This window comes from Lepisma saccharinum, chromosome 23, assembly GCF_977018435.1.
Source record: "Lepisma saccharinum chromosome 23, izLepSacc3.1, whole genome shotgun sequence".
Taxonomy (NCBI): domain Eukaryota; kingdom Metazoa; phylum Arthropoda; class Insecta; order Zygentoma; family Lepismatidae; genus Lepisma; species Lepisma saccharinum.
The window spans coordinates 49,595,083-49,602,971 of NC_139251.1; positions in this window are offsets into that span (position 1 = coordinate 49,595,083).

Here is a 7,889-nt window from a genome sequence, read left to right on the forward strand (position 1 = left end):
TAGTTTCACCTTAGCATCCGGAGAAGACATAGCTAGCAATAGCTCACCTTGCAAATTTTCAAATTAACACTTTAAATCTCGTAAAGAACAGTAAAATTAAGTGTCGATAAAATTACTTCCACGTAAAAAAAACTAATTCTGTTACAATTACGTGTAAAAGTAGCTAGCTACATTTAGAATTTCTAAAATAAATACATTTTACTTAACGAATAGACTGTGTTAATCTGAAATATCTATAATTTTCTACCTGATCCGAGAATGTACACTTCGCAACATCTTATTTGACCGCCCCGAAAGAATTCTAAGTCCCGAATTCTCAAACTTAGCAACATTGCACTTCGGCTCCAAACGAGAGTAGCCAACTTTAATTTGGTCCTTCCACTAGACGAAAAAGGCTGCGGTGAGAGGATTTCAATTTCGCACTTTCCATGAACTTAGAAATTATAAACCGCTATTATAATGAACAATCAAACAGAAATAATAAATTGGAAAAAGAACCTTGAGGAATCTTTACGATTCTGCTTGCTCGACTTGAAATTAGAGGGGTTTGAAACACTGAATACAGTTTATCTCCACCTGGAGGATATCGCTATCAAGTTTCTGCAGAAAGAAGCAAATTTGTGAGGAGTTTATGCGACATTTTATTTACAATACCTTGCATAATATCGAACAGTTCTCAAAAAATAATATTTTTCACAACTTGTCGAGAAAGTGTGCTTGGAACACAGGAAGGTGGGAGTCTTCATAAACGTCAACATGTTTTTAAGGGTATTACGTCATGAAGTTAACGTAAAGCTGTTGGTTACACCCTGTTTTCCTTACTTTTCGTCAATCGCGAAAAGTCGCATGTTCAAATCCCAACCTCTCCTCATATATATTTTTTTTGCTGAACAAAGACCGTTGATATTAGAATATTTAAAAAAAATAATCTGATGCACACTTGAGGGACGTCCATTCTGCGCATATTCCCCTTAGAAGTTGCAGATTTCCAGTATTTAAAGTTAAAACTTTTTTATAGTTATTGTTCATATGTTGTGTTAACACACACATCATGATTAATTCACAAACCCAATATATATATAGCCCCAATCCCACCACTCACTGACTCACTGACATAAATGTTCTCCATGAAGGAAGTCCCGGAGGCGAAAAACGCCCGATTACGACCCCCCATGAAATCGTCCCAAAAGGCCGAGAAAATTCAAAAATCTCTCAATCGGCCCTTCCTTAAGGGTGAAAATGCCTTTTTCTCACGTCCTTAGCAACCGTTGCCACGGGCATTTCTTTGCACACATTCAAGGTACCTTTATAAGGTATGCCATTCCCGAGGTTCCGAGATTTATTCCCATGATGCTGTGCGCGCTATGACGTCATTAAGCGGACAGAATGGAACTTACTTCGTTATCGTATACGGAAGCTTGAGATAAATGGGTCTATTATTTACTTATACACACTTTTTCTTGAATGCCGGTAGAATGAGAACAAATCATCCTGTTTGTGCTCTTGCCACGTGCAATAATAATAGAAGAAAATCGCCTGGAATAAAGTCATCATCGCTTCCCAAAAAACAAGTTGCTGTAGCAGGATTGATTCAATTTGTTCCTCCAAATTTCGGACTTACTCAGTGGTGTAACCACAGGGGAGGGCAGGGGCATTGTCCCCCAACCTTCGACGGAAGTCAATTCTAGGGGGGGGGGGGAACATTGATGGCCAAAGGCACCTGCAGGGGGCACAGAGGAGAAATTGCCCCCTTCTATTTCAAATTTTATACAAATAAAAATACATTTCGTAAAATTTTCTTGCTCGCTTCGCTTGCAGTGCCAGCTTTTCTGAGTCTCGTCAAGTTCAGAGACGTAGCTAGGGGGCGTCGGGAGTCGGCCATGGGCGCCAAATAATCTAATTTTAAAAAAAAATGTGAAAGAGAGAATGCCTTAGCGCCATGTGATATTATTTGTCCCTTATTAAATCAATATTGTTTTAAATTGCAAAAATTGGATCAAAAAATTTTCTTTCTCGCTTCGCTCGTAATATAATTGTTTTTTGTAATGTGATGTATGTAAATAATATGTTTTGTATATAATATATGTAATGAAAAAACTTTGAATACGTACATAATTTAGTGTTAGAATCTTGCATATGTATTTTCTTATTTTATGTCGCTCCATGTTGCATATGTGTAAAACATATGAAAGTTATACATGTTATATGTACAAACAAATATCTTCGGCATGCATTTATCATTCATTTTCTGCCATTCAAAAATACAGTTTGTGTGCTTGTTTTCAATTATTAGCTAATGTAAAATTCCTGGTGTTGAAAAAATATTTCAAATCGTTTGTTCCAAATAAATGCTTTAGCACAGACATCTACCTCCCTTTTGCGTAATTTATGAGGATAATAACGTATTTGATACTACTACTACTACTACCGCTAGTAATAATAATGCCATTATTAATGTCATTATTATTACTATTATTATTATTGGTACGTTTATCCTGGTACTTTCTCCCTCCAGATAAAAATTCGTGGTTGCGCCTCTGGCCTTACTTCCACACTCGCCTTCCGTATCATCACGTATGCAACTTTCAAAAACCTTTACACAATCGAAACTCAGTTTCTAAGTATTGCTTCATTGAATATTGAGTGCAAGATAAGATTTATTAGCTTTGAAGTTGAAACATCGTCCGCGAAAATAATACTTTGAACATCTCGTAGGTAGCGAACACTAATTAACAATTGCACTGTTACTTTACTTTATGTGCGTTTGTTGAGAAATTGTGCTGAAAATATAATGTACGACTTACAGGACAGGCGTTTCTCCCCTGCACATCCTTTCAATCTTCTCGTCAATCAATGAGAGGAGCTGTCATGTAAATAATGACCAAAGAAGCTATTCAATCAGGCCCGTAGCCAGGAATTCTTTGTAGGGGGGGGGGAGCGAAGTCAATCCTAGAGGGGGCAAATTTTTAACATATTGTGTCGCATTGGCACATATTATGGTAGGGTACACAGAGGTACTTGCCCCCCTCCCCCAAAAGCTATAAGTAACAGAAAAGGGATGGTATCTTGAAACTGCAACGAACCAAAAAAAAAAAACTTCGAGCAACATCAAATAGCAATATTTCGATAATGACCTTTCCAGGTTGCCAAAGAATATAAAGTTTAACATAAATAGGCTAATAGGGACTGTACCTACTTGATATCGTAATTGATTGATTTGGTGTTTTAAGTCCACTTTGTGCACACTAAGGCTAATTTGGACTGGGCCTACAGTCTAAAGTGGGATCCTAACCACTATGTGCCTACACCGGGTATCAAACCCGGGACCCCTTGACTACAAGGCGACGGCGCTACCACTAGACCATCGTGGAGGCCATATTTGTGTTGCTTGACAAGACTTATTTTCTAATTGCGCACTCTATTATTAGTAAAACACATTTTATGTGTGTGTTGGATATGGTATGAGATTTAATTAGGAAAAGCGATGGATAATGTAATATTTATACAAAGTAAATTAACGCATTATGTTCTTACAACAAATGTAACTATTACAGAATAGGAAGCCAGTGACGAAATTAGCCGTAAGTTTTTTTTTTAATTCCTCGCAGTAGTAAATATTGTTACAAATAAAATCGAGAAATTTAGATCCTCAACTTAGGTGGATAAGAGACCAAATTATAATTCTCAGCTTGCATTTACCTCCGATTATTAGAAGTATCATTCGACCGAAAAGCAATCTCTGACTGTTGGCTGATAAATGCGACGTGCCTAAAATACAGGAAAACGTAACAGCATAATCGTTCCATTATTTTTGTTTTGTATTTGTATTGCTTTTGTTTTATTTCAAGTATAATTTACCCCTTGGCTAATCGCAAAGATGAAAATGAATGGTGAGTAGATGAAATGGATGATCACAAATCCATGTGGATCACAAACAGTACAGAGTACTACACAGATTGTTGGCCCACATGCCAGAACCTAGTAAGCCCGCAAGATTGAAGTTCCTAGGATATATTACCTGGAAGAAATATTGCTATTTGAATGTTTCCCGAAAATACACCATTTATACAATAGCCATTATCTAATTCATTCGCCGGCTCGGTAGCCGAGGGCGTTAAGTGGTCGACTTTCGATTTCGCCTCCGAAGTTCCCGGTTCAAGTCCCAGCATGGGCATAGGTTTTCTCTGCGAGTCAGGCACGTATCCAGGAATTCCTTTCGTGGTGGGCTAAACACCATATTTTTAAGGGGTATATATAGAACCTCACAATTGTATGTTTAAGGCCAATGGTGGCAATTGGGTTCAAAACGGGAGTGGGGGGGGGGGTGCAAGAAAAGTTTACTTTCTCTTCCCTTGGTATGCAAGGGTTAGCATAAAGAGGTCATAGTGTGAAGGCAAAAAAATGGGGAGCAACTATCCCCAAAATCGTCGCCACTGTTCAAGGCTGCCAAATTATTCAGAACGTGAAATCGGAACATTTTTTACCACTCAACTCCTCTGTTTCCATGCATTAACATTGTGTGCCGGAACCATCTCAGTATGTGTGTTTGCCCATTTCTTATCATCAGACATCAAAACATCTATGGCGTCTTCGAGTGTTTTTTACGAAGCTGTTACACACGCACGGGATGGACAATCCACTCGACAACGCGAGACTCAAACTGTGGGCTGAGAACTGGACGCAGAAATTTCTCGAATATTTCTCTCTGATTCGAGCCTGAACACCACTACTGTGTCTTGTCCTCCCATGTTTACAGTTCTTATAAAAGCTGAAACCCACCAAATTATTCATATTGAGGCCTAAGCACTCGCAAGTGTTCACAATTGTCTGTCACAACTTCCGCAGTCTTGTCGTATATTGGCACAAAACAGAGTAAGTCTTCTCGAATACAGTTCGAAACAATTAATTCACAATGAAAACCCTTCCGATCCCAACACATCTAGTGTTTCTTCTCCCAATATGATTAAATGCTTACTCATTTATCTCCAGTGACGTGCCCAAGAGAAGGTTGGTGAGGTCATAACCAAATTTGACCAAGTATTCCTTAAAATAAAGAACTTCAAAGAGAGGAAAAGATGGCAAAATGAGGACTGACCACCAAAAATAGTATGCATAACCCTCCTCTTCTAAAATTCTGGGAAAATTTGGTCCGGGCACAACTAACTCATCACTCAAAACTTTGATTTTCAGTTGATCTGTGCAGCTTATTTCTTTTTTAATTAACCGCTCCAATACCCGTTACTGATTAAATATTCACTTTAGAGAGAGACCTTCGATCTCTTCAGCCCTCGACCCGAACTAGCACTACACTGAGGCTCCGGAAATTCCGCTGTCGTTAATGTCTTCTGGTTTGGACCCGAACTGGAACTAGTAGTAGACTTCGTTACTTTACGGTATTTAGTCCTTTTCATCTTCGAATCACTAGATCTTATAAAGCCACCAATGGACACTGACTGTACACTAATCGACAGTATGAACTGTCATACTTACCTTTGAATACTCATTAACCGATTCTGTTGTACAGATCAACTTGGAAATTGAAGCCGCGTATTTTAACCTCATTATATTCTAGAACGTTCCACAGATAAAACGATTCGTTAATGTTGCCAGTAGTTCGACTCCTTCTCTTATTCAAGAACGTTCCCTCTCGCGCTTTCCAGAGATTAAAAAAATATAATGAATCGTCCTACGTGTGGCGCTACGTTTACAGCTTCCAAATGCTGACAAGTCTTTGCATAGTGTTGCGACAACACCGAAAGCGCAAGAAAAGTTTTAATGCAATATTATCAACAACAGGGTTATAGAACATTCTCCGTGTTGCCTTGGTAAGTATATCTCTCCTTATATATTATCGGCACACTATTTTAGAAAACAAGAACCTAATTTTGCCGGACCCTGTGGCTGAGTGGTTAGCCAAGGGTCCCGGGTTCGAATCCCACTCGGCCATGGTTGTGTGTGAATGTCCATTTATCATTTTCATCATTTCATCACTCATTCCCATCTTCGTAAATTAGCTAAGAGGAACAAAACGCGAAGTAAAATAAAATAAATCAAATCCAAAAAAAAAAAAAAAAAAAAAAAAAAAAATTATGTAGCGTAAACTGAAAAAATTAAGGGGGGCTCCAGCCCCCTGATCCCACCTTGGGTGCGCACTATTAACAATAACAGGGTTCTAGAACATTCTGTGTCTTGGCTCGAAAATTATTTATCTCAAATTATCATCACATTATTTAAGAAGCCATGAACGTAATTTTATGTAGCGTAATTTCCTGAATGGGGTGCTGGAGACCCCTGATTCCCACCTTGGATACGTGCTTGACTCGATAATTATTCCTCTCCTTAAATTATCGTCACATTATTTTATTTCCGACCACAAGAAACCAAATACCTCATTTTATCTATTGTAAACAGAAAACTTTTTGGGGGGTTCGAGCCCCCTAAGCTCCCCCTTGGATACGTGCCTGCTACGAGTGTCCCTTCATCAATTTAAACTAATCATCACTCATCCTGTTCGTCGCGATTAGCCAAAAGTGGAAGAAGACGATAAATAACAAAAACAAATTTATCCTCATCGTGGCGATCAACTGGAGAATGTTAAAAGTAGCGTAAAAATATTAAAGGGAAATTCCAGGACATTCAGTAAAAAGTCATATCAGAATATGCCCGGACAAGAACTTTCCTTAGAATGAGACATTTAAAATAAATGCAATAGGTTAGCTGGAAAGAAAAGCCGGCAGTGGACTACAGCCTGCAGGGACAAGATATCACGCAAAAAATAAACTATGCATTGTTTTGGAATAAATGTATTCTTCTATCGCGTATTTGATCTCTTGCTGTCAAATCAAATTAACAGCTTTGGTGTATAATATCAAAAGATGCATGAAAACACAGCGTTTCATGGGCCATCTGCTACATTCTACGCATAGCTTTCAACCGCTCGTGTCCGCTTGGTGACGCACAAGCTCTAGCCAATAACGTGCAAGTCGCGGAGTGCCCCCCCCTGGCACACATTGTTTCCTTCAATTCTTAATTGTCCAGCTACATTATATTTCTCACAGATAAGTAACACACAGATGAATCAACTCCTGGTTTTGAAAAGGTGCCTGAAACAAGGGTGACATCTACATAATAAGGAGTTTCAACCCAGATACAATTACGTATATATTGTTATACTCAATGCGTAAATATCTGGATCGTGCTTGTTTCAACTAAATGTTTAGGGGGCATAATGACATGCAATTCCTTAGAGCTTGCCGTGCTTGTTGTTCACCATGGAAACGGACGTTGCTAGGGAACTTAAAGAAAGTTTATTTTCACCCCGAATGCTACTGTAAGGGAATTATGCTAGAGTTTTCGATTGATTGATTGATTGATTGATTTGGTGTTTTAAGTCCACTTTGTGCACAGTATTAGAGTTTTCGAATTTTAAAATGTGAGGATCAGAATTCATTGCAGAGGAGAGATAGAAATTTGCGAAGAATGAAGGAAAACATTTATTTATTTCAATTATGTTTAAAAATGTAAAACTGACTACAGAAGTAAAATGTTACTTTTCCAATTTAGTGTCGCTATTGAATTCGTTTACATAAAACATCTAACTAACTATCCTGAAACTGTTATTACTTACCCAGCTTATTATTAAGAAAGAAACCAATAATATTTTGATTATTTGTACATATTACAGCGCATACACACATAAATTTACGTTCAAAACTTTCCAAATAAGCGAACCACGTCGGCGAGCGCACGAGACGTGGCCACAGGCCACGTCGAAAGTGAGCGAGATGTAATGTTATTTAAGTTATGTAATGTTTGTTCTTTACTAACACCTAAAATATTGATTTTATGTCCGTTCCTTCGTAATGACTCTTGTCAATCCCCTCACCACC